This window comes from Tursiops truncatus, chromosome 1, assembly GCF_011762595.2.
Source record: "Tursiops truncatus isolate mTurTru1 chromosome 1, mTurTru1.mat.Y, whole genome shotgun sequence".
Classification (NCBI taxonomy): domain Eukaryota; kingdom Metazoa; phylum Chordata; class Mammalia; order Artiodactyla; family Delphinidae; genus Tursiops; species Tursiops truncatus.
Genome location: NC_047034.1, coordinates 22,773,068 through 22,786,350, shown reverse-complemented (window position 1 = coordinate 22,786,350; position 13,283 = coordinate 22,773,068). Strand labels below are relative to the sequence as shown.

Here is a 13,283-nt window from a genome sequence, read left to right as displayed (position 1 = left end):
TAACATACATACATACATACAGAACAGTGAATACATCATGCAGTACAATGTGAATTTTTTACAAATGAACTGTGTGACCAGCATCCAGATTGAGAATCAATATCACCAGCATCCCCAAAGCCCCTTTTATGCCTCCTCTGGTCACCACCCCTCCAAGGTAACCACTATCCTGACTTACGTACATGGGAAATGAGGAAAGTTCTCTTTGGTGCGTGCTTGCCTGTGGGATTCAGTGCATTGATTTGGGCAGTTGTTTTTTTCGTTTGTTTTTTTGCGGTACACGGGCCTCTCACTGTTGTGGCCTCTCCTGTTGCAGAGCACAGGCTCCGGACGCGCAGGCTCAGCGGCTGTGGCTCACGGGCCCAGCTGCTCCATGGCATGTGGGATCCTCCCGGACCGGGGCACGAACCCGCGTCCCCCGCAACGGCAGGCGGACTCTCAACCACTGCGCCACCAGGAAAGCCCCAACTTGATGTTTTGATGTACTTATATATTGTGAAATGATCACCACAATCCAGCTAATTAATGTATCTATCACGTCTCTGTACTTACCATTTGTATGTGTGTGTGTTGAGAAGATTTAAGCTACATCCTCTTAGCAGATATCAGTTATACAATACAGTATTATTAGCTATAGTCACCATGCAGTACATCAGGTCTCCAGAACCTATTCATCTTGCATAACTGAAACGCTGTACTTTTGACCAACATCACCCCACTTCCCCCTCCCCCGATCCCGGCAACCACCATCCTCTCTGATTCTAGGAGTTTGACTGTTCTTTAAATTCCACATAAAGTGAGATCATGTGGTATTTCTCTTTCTGTGTCTTGCTTATTTTGCTTAGCATAATGTCCTTCAGCTCCATCCCACTTATTCCAATGGCAGGATTTTCTTTTTTGTGGCTGAAAAATATTCCAATGTGTCACACAATTCTTACCAACAACAATCCCCAACCCTTGAACAGCTCTTGACAACTTTTGTCTGCAAGACCGTTTTACGAACGCTCTTTCAGTTGAATGCTTGGAAGGAAATTTCTTTGTGTGGGTTCATGGATACAGCTTATGCAGCCAAGAAGCACTTCCTTCTGAATGTTTTTCAAAATTGTAAGGGCAGCAAAGCCAGTCTGTAAACTCTCAGGTCTCTTCTGACATCCCAAGGGAGGATGGGACTCTTCCCCAACGGCATCTTCCCTGGCCTAAGGTGTGGTGGACGGAACCGTCAGGTGCTGGCTTTACTTCATTTTCTCATCCTCCAGTCTTCATGAAGTAGGTATTCTTTCCCCCATTTTGTGGTGGATCAAACCGAGTTATCAAGAGTGCTTAAATAACTTGCCCAAGCTCCTAAGCAGGCAGGTTATTGTCAGAATTTATCTGTTTTAACTACAGAGATTGTGCATTAAAAACAAAGCAAAGCAAAACAAAAATCTCATTTTTCTGATTACTAAAAAAGGCCTTCAGAAATTCTGGAAAATACAGAAGAAATATAAAGATGATACTAAAAATCACCCAGATATCTTCAACTCAGTAGTAATCATTGTTAACACATTGGTAAATTTCTTTTTTTTTTTTCTTCTGTGTGCATTGACTGAAATCATACATTTTATTTTTTTCATATTCTTTTCCATTATGGTTTATTACAGGATATTGAATATAGTTCCCTGTGCTATATAGTAGGACCTTATTGTTTATCCATTCTATAAATAATAGTTTGCATCTGATAGTCCCAAACTCCTAACCCAACCCTCTCCTGTACCCCCTCCCCCTTGGCAACCACAAGTCTGTTCTCTATGTCTGTGAGTATGTTTCTGTTTCTGTTTCGTAGATAAGTTCATTTGTGTTATCTTTTAGATTCTACATATAAGTGATATCATATGGTATTTGTCTTTCTCTGTCTGACTTACTTCACTTAGTATGATAATGGCATTATTTCATTCTTTTTTATGGCTGAGTAATATTCCACTGTATATATGTACCACATCTCCTTTATCCATTCATCTGTTGTTGGACATTTACGTTGTTTCCACATCTTGGCTATTGTAAATAGTGCTACTATCAACATCGGGGCACATGCGTCTTTTCAAATTATAGTTTTGTCTGGATATATGCCCAGAGGGGGATTGCTGGCTCATATGATAACTCTATTTTTAGTTTTTTAAGGACCCTCCATACTGTTTTCTATAGTGGCTCCACCAATTTACATTCCCATCAACAGTGTAGGAGGGTTCCCTTTTCTCCACACCCTTTCCAGCATGAAATCATACATTTTAATGATGATACATATTCCTTTTTAACTGACATTGCATAGTGTGAGCTTTCTTTATGCCATTTAAAATTCTTCTGAATATGGTTTTTAATGACTATTTAACAATTTATTTTGTGTATTTATCTTTCTTTTGTTGGGCATTTTCTTAATTTTTTTGGTAATTGTATGAAATGCTGTAGAAAATCTTTGTGTTTCAACTGTTGTCTAAATCTCAAATTATCTCTGTGGGACAGATTCATTTAAAAGGAGACTTACTGGGGCAAGTTTATGAATATTTTTAAGGCCCTTGATACATATGACCAAATTACTGCTGCAAAGGTGGCACCTGTAAATGCACCTGGCACCTTCTCACTGCTCTCTCTGCAACATTGACTATTAACTTCTCAAAAGAATTCTTTACTAATTTGGTGCCCGAATAATGCTACCTTCCTGTTTTTTGGTTTTGTTTTTGTTTATTGAAGTTAGTTGATTTACAATGCTGTGTTAGTTTCAGGTATACAGCAAAGTGATTCAGATATATATTCTTTTTCAGATTCTTCTCCATTATAGTTTATTACAAGATATTGAATATAGTTCCCTGTGCTATTCAGTAGGTCCTTGTTGTTTATCTATTTTGTATATAGTAGTTTGTATCTGCTAATTACAAACTCCTAATTTATCCTCCCACCTTTCCCCTTTGGTAACCATAAGTTTATTTTCTATGTCTGTGAGTCTGTTTCTGTTTTGTAAATAAGTTCATTTGTATCATTTTTTAGATTCCACATGTAAGTGATATCATATGGTATTTATCTTTCTCTGACTTCCTTCACTTAGTATGATAATCTCTAGGTCTTTCCATGTTGCTGCAAATGGCATTATTTCATTCTTTTTTATGGCTGAGTAATATTCCATTGTATATATATATACACAATGGAATATTATATATACATATACACAGTATATATATATATATATATATATATATATATATATATATATATACACCACATCTTCTTTATCCATTCATCTGTTGATGGACAGTTAGGTTGCTTCCATGTCTTGGCTATTGTGAATAGTGCTGCTTTGAATATTGGGGTGCATGTATCTTTTCGAATTACAGTTTTCTCTGGATATATACCCAGGAGTGGGATTTCAGGACCATACAGTAGCTCTATTTTTGTTTTTTGAGGAAACTCTAAACTGTTTTCTACAGTGGCTGCACCAATTCACATTCCACCAATAGTGCTACCTTCCTGTTGAGTAAGCCTGTCCTCTTTTGACTTCTCCATGCTCCATGGAGGGGATCCTGGGTGAAGGTAACGGGGCCACTGCCTCTTGGATCCCTTCTTTTATTTTTTTTAAAAAGCCCTTCCATAGTGTTTTCCATGTCCTGGGAACTGTTTAAGTGCTTAACAAATACGAATTCAAATAACCCTACAATGGAGGCTCTACTGTCATCCTCCTTATTCAGTAGATGTGGAAACTAAGGCACAGAGCGCAGCTCCAGGCCACCTGACTTGTGACAAGGTAGAGCTGGGCTCAGTCTGGGAGCAGGCGCTGGGGCCACTCAGAAGAAGGGAAGGGTTCCTGCTGCACGAAGAAGCCAGCACCTCTGATTTGGGCCTCAGCCACACATTCCCTGACTCATCACCCTTCTTTCTTTTAGGCCCTGTCTTATTTCTTCAGGTGCCTTGAGCACCAGTTCATGGACACTGTTGCCAAGCCTGGTCACATTAACGGGCCTACAGGCAGCCTGGCCAGTGTCCTTGGGGTGTCAAGAATGACACTTGCTTTGTAGTCAAGGCTGTGGCACAGACAGGTCATAAGGAATCACAGCCACAAGTCACTGTGCCAGGGCCTTTTCCAACCCCAAAGCTCAGTGGGTGGCAGGGCTACCTCTGCCAGTCAGCGTGGAAGTGTCCCAAACCCCAGAGGAAGGGAAATCTGACATCGACAGCTCACTGGGAAGCTAGGGAGAATCCACATTTGCCTCACGTCAGCCCAGCCACACTTATCACCCCGTGCAGCTGTCTGTTTACTAAGGGTGGACTTCCTACTGCTGGGACCCTGTCTTTGTCTCCCCAGCCCTGAGGTGTCTGGTGATTGATAGGTGCTCAGTGAATGCTGATTGAATGAGCGAACTGCAGATGGGATGAGCTGGCTGACCAGAAGTGGCCCACCTACTGAGATGAAGAGATTGTTTACCCACGAGATCAAGGTGCTGCGGGCACGGCCTACCCTGGTCAGGGGGCCTGCGTTCAAATCCCAGTGGTGTCCCTGACATTCAGGCTCATGGCCTTGGGTGATATTAGTTTGTGTGTTTTGGCCTCAGTTTTCCTTCCCAAAGGCCCCCATGGTTGTGAGGGTAGAAATGGAGTGTATGTGATGGCAAGGAGACCCAGGTAGATGTACGATGGGCGCTGAGCCTTTGGACGGGGACCTCGGAGCCACAGGGTCTGCTCTGTCTTGCTCCTTCGTAGCAAAGGTGGCACCATTAGGGGTTCCAGGGTTGACCTTCCTGCCCTACTCATAAATGCTTTTCCTGAAGGGGGCTCTGTCCTCTTGACGGCTTCAGCCTCTGGGAGGCAGGAAGCTGATTTGCCAAGACCTCTGGGGTCTGGCTGGACACGTTTCACATCGGCTGAGGCTGGATTCCAGGAAGTTCTAAACTTCCCTCCCACTGTTAACAAATTAAGAAGCGGCCACAGTGATGTGGTGAAGGCAGAGGAAGGAATAGGGTACCACAGAAGCAAGGGCCCATCTCTGCTGCATCCTTTGTGAAACTCCTCCCTCCACCCTTCCCCATTTTCTCCTTCCTAGCATTCTCCTAGATAGGCCCAAAGGGGTGGCAAGGGCTCAGCCTCCCTCAGCCTCCCTCCTCTGGCCTCCCTCAGAGGGAGATGGCTTCTCATTCCGGGACGAGGCAAACAAGTCCTCAGGACTGAGAGACCCGCCTTAGGGCTTTGGCCTTAGGGTCCCGTAGCCAGACCGCCTGGCAGAGGTCATCCCATCCACTCCAGCTGGAGCCTTCCTTCTTGCAAGGACTCTGAAGGCTTTAAAAAAAAAAAAAGTATTATTCTGTTTATAGACACCCAGTAACAGGCCGTGTTAACATAGGGCGATAGCAACATCTTCCTCTGAGAGGCTGCCCGCTGTAAGTGGTCGCGAGCAGGTTAAGGGGCAAGGGCTGTGCTGTGCTCTTTTGCAAACAGCATGTCAGCTTCAGCCCCGAGTCCCATTCGCAATCTCACTGCCTCTTCAGGCTTCTGTGGGGCACACCGGTTGCTTTCCTTCTGCAGGATTTTGGGCAAAGTGTTGGGCTCCTACATCCCAGTCCTTCAGTTTGTCCATCTCAGAGGCTTCTCCAGGCTCTGGGGAAAGTTGGGGAGGGGAACCCTTTTCTTAGAGAAATCTTCCTCAGGAAAGAGTCAAGGGGCTGCACAGTTCTGTGGTTAGTGCCCCTGGGGGAGCCTAGAAGCTGCCCTTGGACAAGGGACTTGGGTGATGTCCAGGGATGTTTCTTTTGCTCACAGAGCGCTGGTCAGCCTCTCACTGAAGACGAGGCTGAAATGCATGCATCCTCGTACAAGAAGCACGCTGACCTAAATTCACAATGAGGAGACATGGCCTCAGGTCTTTGCCAAAGAACAAATTTTGGTAGTGAAGACCCACAGCCCTACTTTCTCCAAAGTAATAGGCGATACCTTAGGTTGGTCCCCTTTGAAGGACTGACTCTAGAGCAAACAAATATTATTTGGGAACATAAAATGCTCAAAAATTATAATTAGTATTCTCAGAATGATTTTTAATTGAATATATAGTTGATTTCCAATATTGCGGTAGTTTCAGGTGTACAGCAAAGTGATTCAGTTATACATATACATATATATATATCCTTTTCTATTATGGTTTATCACAGGATATTGAATATAGTTTCCTGTGCTATACAGTAGGACCTCGTTGTTTATCCATTCTATATATAATAGTTTGCATCTGCTAATCTTAAACTCCCAGTCCAACCCTCTCCCACACCCCCTCCCCCTTGGCAACCACAAGTCTGTTCTCTATGTCTGTGAGTCTGTTTCATAGATAAGTTCATTTGTGTCATATTTTAGATTCCACATATAAGTGATATCATATGGTATTTGTCCTTCTCTTTCTAACTTACTTCGCTTAGAATGAGTGGCCCAGGGTTTATTTTGGACCCATAGCTTTTTTTTTTTTGGCTCTACAATAAAGAATAGTTACATAATGGTAACATAAATGTCACTTACTTGTTTTCAGCATTTAAAATCAACTTATAAACAAAGGACTAAACAGAATGTTACGGTTACCCATCTTGACATCGCAAACGCCAAGGTGTAGCTAGTACAGGCTTGGGAGACCAGGCTGGGTGAGGAGGTGCAAGACACGGTCGCTTCATAGTCTAGTTTTACATGATGCAAAAATAAGACACTGTCTGCAGCTCAGGGAGCGAGAAATAGAGGTTTTCGTATATTGTTTAAATTTGCAAAAGTGATGAAAATAACTAAAATTACCAATGCGTTTATTAAAAATTTGAGAGGAGGATGGAATCCAGAATGAGGGGGGAAAAGAGCTAAACCCTTGTTTTTCGTAGCAGGGAGTCAACAGATACGTCTAAGGTAAGAAATCAAGCATACTGTTTATGGTTTGGGAGGTAAACTGTCAGAAGTGACGTTTGAAGAGTGGGGAAGGATGGAGTGGGAGACTATTACATTTCATTATAAATCTTTCTTTGCTATTTGATTTAGTACCATAGATACGTCCTTGAACACACACACACACACACACACACACACACACACACACACGGCTCTTCAGAAAACTCATCAGCTCCCACCAGGAAACTGTCAGAGCTCCAAGAGCAAGCGGCAGGCCAAATGCTCAAAGGACAGCTTAGAGCTGCATTGCAGAGGAAGCAAAAAGTGTTTCCAGGAGGTGTCGGGGCTGCTTGGTGGCTGGAGTGTCACATTCCCTAATGAACATGCAGGAAGCGGGTAAAACACGCCAGTAGCTTCTCACCAGAGTGGATGGCAAAAGCTCGTTTCCTTTCCATGATAGTTGCAGTGCTGAGCTATTAACAAAATGCTGAAGTATCTGGGAAAAGGATCCGGCTCAGCAGGACAGAGCTAATCCCAGGGATTCCCAAATGACTCCACACTCGTTATTATGTATTTTGTTTACTCAGGCCACCTTTCCAATTACCCGTCAGAATGTGCAAATGCTTCCTCCCTGCTTTATCAGGTATGAGAGGTAGAGAATCAGGTAGAGAATAAGATAATGATATCGGTACCATAATAATGATTACCATAGCAAATATCAATTAATGATGTCAAATGTCAATACCACCGCCCTCCATTCACACTCTCCCCCGGACTGGTTAGAACTCTGGCTCCACTAGGATGAACTTAGTACTGACAGTCTAGAAAAGATGATCTGATCCAGGCCTTAAAGAAGTTTCCATCTAGAACAGGTGATCCTAAGGAAAAGGCCAGGGGAGTCCGCCTGTGCCCATCGGCCTCGCCACCCGTCTCTGACTGTCCCCGCTCGTCCGCCTGCGCCCTGTCAAGCCGGGCGGCGGGCACGAGCAGGCCTAACAGCAGCCCCTGCTCCTCCGAAAGCCCCTCTGCGGGAACCCTGGCTGCCGCCATCCTGAGGCTGCAAATCCTGAGACTCCAAACTCAACCGCCTCCAGAGAGGCCAGCACCCAGCCTTCACCAACTACGACCAGCCAAGGCTATGTTTTACCAGAAGGCAAAATCATGCCAAATACCTTTTTTTTTTGGTGGTGGTAGAATTGATGTTAGGATGGATGAAACCGAAATTACAAGCTTCTTTGCTACGTATGGTTCAGTAAAAGAAGTGAAGATAATCACGGACTGAACTGGTGTGCCCAAAGGCTATGGACTTGTTTCATTTTATAATGACATGGATGTGCAGAAGATAGTAGAAGCACAGATAAATTTCCATGGTAAAAAGCTGAAACTGGGCCCTGCAATCAGGAAACAAAATTTAAGTGCTTATCATGTACAGCCACGTGCTTTGGGGTTTTTTTGCGGAGCACAGGCTCCGGAGGCACAGGCCCAGTGGTCATGGCTCATGGGCCCAGCCGCTCCGCGGCACATGGGATCGCCCCGGAGCGGGGAATGAACCCGCATCCCCTGCATTGGCAGGCGGACTCCCAACCACTGCGCCACCAGGGAAGCCCCGTCCTTTGGTTTTTAATCCTCCTCCTCTACCACAGTTTCAGTGTAATCCAGACACTGGAGTAATCCCAACACTGAAACTTACATGCAGCCTCCAACCACGATGAATCAGTATGTTCAGGCTTATCCTCCTTATCCAAATTCACCAGTTCAGGTTATGACCGGATATCAGCTGTGGGTTTATAGTTATCAGATGCCACCTCAGTGGTCTACTGGGGAACAAAGGACTTACGTTATTCCTCTGGATTATACAGCTGTTAACTACCACTGTAATGAAGTTGATCCAGGAGCTGAAGTTTTGCCAAGTGAATGCTCAATTCATGAAGCTACTCCATCCTCTGGAAATGGCCCACAAAAGAAATCTGTGGGCTGAAGCATACAGACGGTGGAATCATGTCTATTTAATCCAGAGAACAGACTGAGAAACTCCTTTGTTACTCAAGATGACTACTTCAAGGTTAAGAGTTCATCACTTTATTTATTTATTTATTTATTTATTTATTTATTTATTTACTTACTTACTTACTTACTTACTTATTTATTTTTTGCGGGTATGTGGGCCTCTCACTGTCGTGGCCTCTCCCGTTGGGGAGCACAGGCTCCGGACGCGCAGGCTCAGCGGCCATGGCTCACGGGCCCAGCCGCTCCGCGGCATGTGGGATCTTTCCCGGACCAGGGCACAAACCCGTGTCCCCTGCATCGGCAGGCGGACTCCCAACCACTGCACCACCAGGGAAGCCCGAGTTCATCACTTTAGAAGTTGGGCAGTGCTTAAGTCTGTTTGATCTTCTCTGCTGCCTTTCTAGTCTCATAGGAAGTTGCAGGTTTTGAATAGTAAGAAGAGACTGAAAGTGTTTCAACTATTATAGAAATTTAATTCTGAATTTTGATAAATCACACTCAGACTTTTCTATACCAGTTATAATAGATTGCCTAGTTTTATTTTACAGTGAAACTGTTTTTCATTAGACATGTACTTAGAAACTGATTCTGTGTTCAATATACAGTTAAAAGTAAAAAACTAATTGAGACTGAAAGGAATAACTTTAAGATTTATCTGTAAGGATTTTTTTAAATTGACATTTTAAGAGTTTAAAAGCAAATGCTGATTTGCAAAAAAAATTGTTTTAGAAAACCTGTTTTGAAAGGTCAGAATTTTGATAGTTTAAATATAAGCACTTCACTTCTGCAACAAGTAACTGTGAAGAGTACAATTTCTATGATGTTGTGCTTTGATGATTTGTCCAGAAATTTACCACAAAAGCAGAGTTTTTTTTTAAAGAAGATGTTGGGAGTAGGAGTTTATTAATTAATTAATTTATTTTTGGCTGTGTTGGGTCTTCGTTTCTGCGCGAGGGCTTTCTCTAGTTGCGGCAAGCAGGGGCCACTCTTCATCACGGTACGCGGGCCTCTCACTATGGCGGCCTCTCCCATTGCGGAGCACAGGCTCCAGACGCGCAGGCTCAGTAGTTGTGGCTCACGGGCCCAGTTGCTCCGCGGCAAGTGGGATCCTCCCAGACCAGGGCTCGAACCCGCGTCCCCTGCATTAGCAGGCAGATTCTCAACCACTGCACCACCAGGGAAGTCCAAAAGCAGAGTTTTTAAAACTGCATTTTTAATCAGTGGAACTCAGTATATAGTTAGCTTTATTGAAGTTTTCCTTATCTAAACCCAGTAAAACAGATTCCAAACAAACAGTCCAATCAGTGGGTCTTACATTTATTAGTTCAAAATATTTTATCTTATCTAGAATCCACTCATAGAGATATCTGATTGGGATGGTAATTAGGATGATTAAATTCTGGGCCTAATTTTTTGTAAAGACTCCAAAACAAACTAAACTTTATTAAGTACATAAGCTTCTCAATAAGTTACCATTCTCCTTTTTCTCTTTACTTTTTTTCCCTTGAAATGCTAAACTCAATGGCTATGTCTTAAATTGTGTAAAATATTGGTATTAAAGAAGGCTGAAACTTTTTTTTGTTTTTTTTAAATTTATTTACTTTTGGCTGTGTTGGGTCTTCGTTGCTGTGCACGGGCTTTCTCTAGTTGAGGTGAGCAGAGGCTACTCTTTGTTGCAGTGCACGGGCTTCTCATTGTGGTGGCTTCTTGTTGCGGAACATGGGCTCTAGGCACACAGACTTCAGTAGCTGTGGCTCACAGCCTCAGTAGTTGTGGCGCACGGGCTTAGCTGCTCCGCGGCATGTGGGATCTTCCCGGACCAGGGCTCGAACCCGTTTCTCCTGCATTGGTAGGTGGATTCTTAACCACTGTGTCACCAGGCAAGCCCTGAAACTTTTTTTAATGTCACTTAAAAGTTACTCAGAGCACCTGAAAGGAATTGTTTCTATAAAAACATTAAAATATTAGTTATTTGTTAAAGAACAGATAGATTTTTGTTTTTTAGCCTATTATATTTCCTTTTTTAAAGTAAAATATGTCCAGGAGAGTCAAGGAAGTTTTGGCATTTCTAAACCAAAAGAGTTGTTTAGCAATAAGCATATCCCCAAAATATACTAGATTTAGAGTTAACAGTCCATTTTTAGATCAGCTAGATTCCTCGTTAGACAGTGTAAACCGTGACAAATAACTAGAGATCCAGAGCCCCTTTGCTATACCCACAGTCTTGCTTTTCCAGTCTGTAGCACCATTCTTCCAGGAGGTTTGCTCCTAGAACAGGTGACGTGAAGAAGAGAAGTATCAGTATAAACAATTTGAGGGCTAAGCCTTGGAAAGGTAGCAATGGGATAATACATTTCTAAGGGAAACACTTGTATCAGCATCATTTGACCTGCCATGGACATGAGTTTAAAGTGGCTTCCTGGGTTTTCTTTCATTGGCCAGCCCCTTCACTAAAACATGGAAACTCCATTTTTCCCTAGCCTAATGAATCTTCCATCGGCCATATCATCAGTGCCCATTGTCTTACAATTCCTAACAATCTTCATTCTGAATCTGAAGGGAAGAGTCTTTTAACTTAAGGATGCCCAAGAGTGCTTTCTTATGCCTCAGAATTTGAAAGTGCCCTGAAATTTGTTCTTTTTAAAATTCTCTGTACTTTTGTGTGTGTGTGCTATAACATTTTACATGTATTATTCTATGATTAAATTTCAAGTTTACTATAAATGATACCTAAATTCTAAAGAGCCAATTCTAATTATCCCAATATGACCTTAAGAAAAGTAAGGGAATAAACTTTTTATTTGTGTGCTATTTTGTTGGACCGAAGTATTTAAAAAGGTAGAAAGAAGAGACAAAATTCTGAACCTTTCAAAATGGAAAATTAAACTTAAAAGTGTGTTCCTATTACCTATGTTGATACTGTCTTTGCATAAATGAATAAATAGAAATAAAGAAAAAAAATATTTTTTTCAAAAGCGTTTTGACCTACTTATTCATGTCATATTATCTAAAAAGATGGTGGGGGGGCTTCCCTGGTGGCGCAGTGGTTGGGAGTCCGCCTGCCGATGCAGGGGACACGGGTTCGTGCCCCGGTCCGGGAAGATCCCACATGCCACGGAGCGGCTGGGCCCGTGAGCCATGGCCGCTGAGCCTGTGCATCTGGAGCCTGTGCTCCGCAACGGGAGAGGCCACAACAGTGAGAGGCCCGCGTACCGCAAAAAAAAAAAAAAAAAAAAAAAGTGTGTTCCTACTACCTATGTTGATACTGTCTTTGCATAAATGAATAAATAGAAATTAAGAAAAAAAAATTTTTTCAAAAGCATTTTGACCTACTTATTCATGTCATATTATCTTAAAAGATGGTGGGGATTTGGGTGGGGAATATGTGACAAGATTTAGATCCTTGAAGTGTAAGTATTGTTCAGTCTCTTAATCTGGCCAAGTTAGTTTATAAAAGCAAATCTTGCCACACTGAAAAAAAAATAAAGAAAAGGCCAAGGGAATCACGTGAGAGCAGGAGAACCAGGACCCAGCTCCGGCCCTGATGACTCCTGGCTGTCTCCAAGGGCAGGGAGGCGGCGGAGGATGTGTTGTCAGGTGAAAACAGGAGAACATGTTACCACACGGATGTTGTCACACACCTGGGCTTGTGCAGGTCCAGCCGTTCTGGGAGCTCATACAAGATTTAGTGTTGCTTTGGGGAAGCAGAGCTGAGGTTAGAGGTGAGCACAGGAGACGCTTCTCATTGTCCATCTGCCAAGTTTGTCAACTTTAACGTTGTATGTGTTGGCTATTAGTTTCCTGAATCAATAGTGGCCTTAATCTGGAGTAAGATCTCATGTGTCTAATTTCCATTCATCTACTCTTCTCTTTTTCCCCTGCTGCCCACCCCCTGCCTCTCTCTTTTTTCAGCAAGTGCAGTTCGAGCACAAACTATCTGCCGGGCACCATGTTAGACATGATTACACCTAGAGGGGTGTCCGTCCCTCGCTGAGCACGTGCTCTGTTGGGAGAGCTGCACCCCAGCATCTCTTTCCAGAATGTCACAGGGAGTGTCATCCCCCTGTTTTCACGAGAGACCAAGGGCATCCAGAGAACATAGTGATGAACTGGGCAGGGAGAGATGGGGGTGCTCAGAACATTAGGAAGCGTTTTCATAAAGGAAGTGAAATTTATGCTGAGACTTGCCAGATGAGAACATTTCAAAGATAAAAGAGAGATGAAGAATGAGCCACTAGATGACCATCCAGGGGGTGTTCTGTGAGAGGCCTGAATGCTGAGTGGAGGGTGATGTGAGGGGCAGGACGCGGGGGTGGGAAAGCAGGCTGGGCCTCGGGGGAGGAACCTCTGTGCTCCGTGTGGCCACGAGAGTGACAAGTTAGGCGTCACCTGGGCAAAGAGGCACGGTTCAG

General features: G+C 43.4%; 1 pseudogene; it reads left to right on the top strand.

The window, feature by feature from the left end:
* The first annotated feature begins 4,430 nt into the window (after positions 1 to 4,430).
* Positions 4,431 to 9,254, top strand: LOC101331962 (deleted in azoospermia-like; annotated as a pseudogene).
* The last annotated feature ends 4,029 nt before the right edge of the window (positions 9,255 to 13,283 follow it).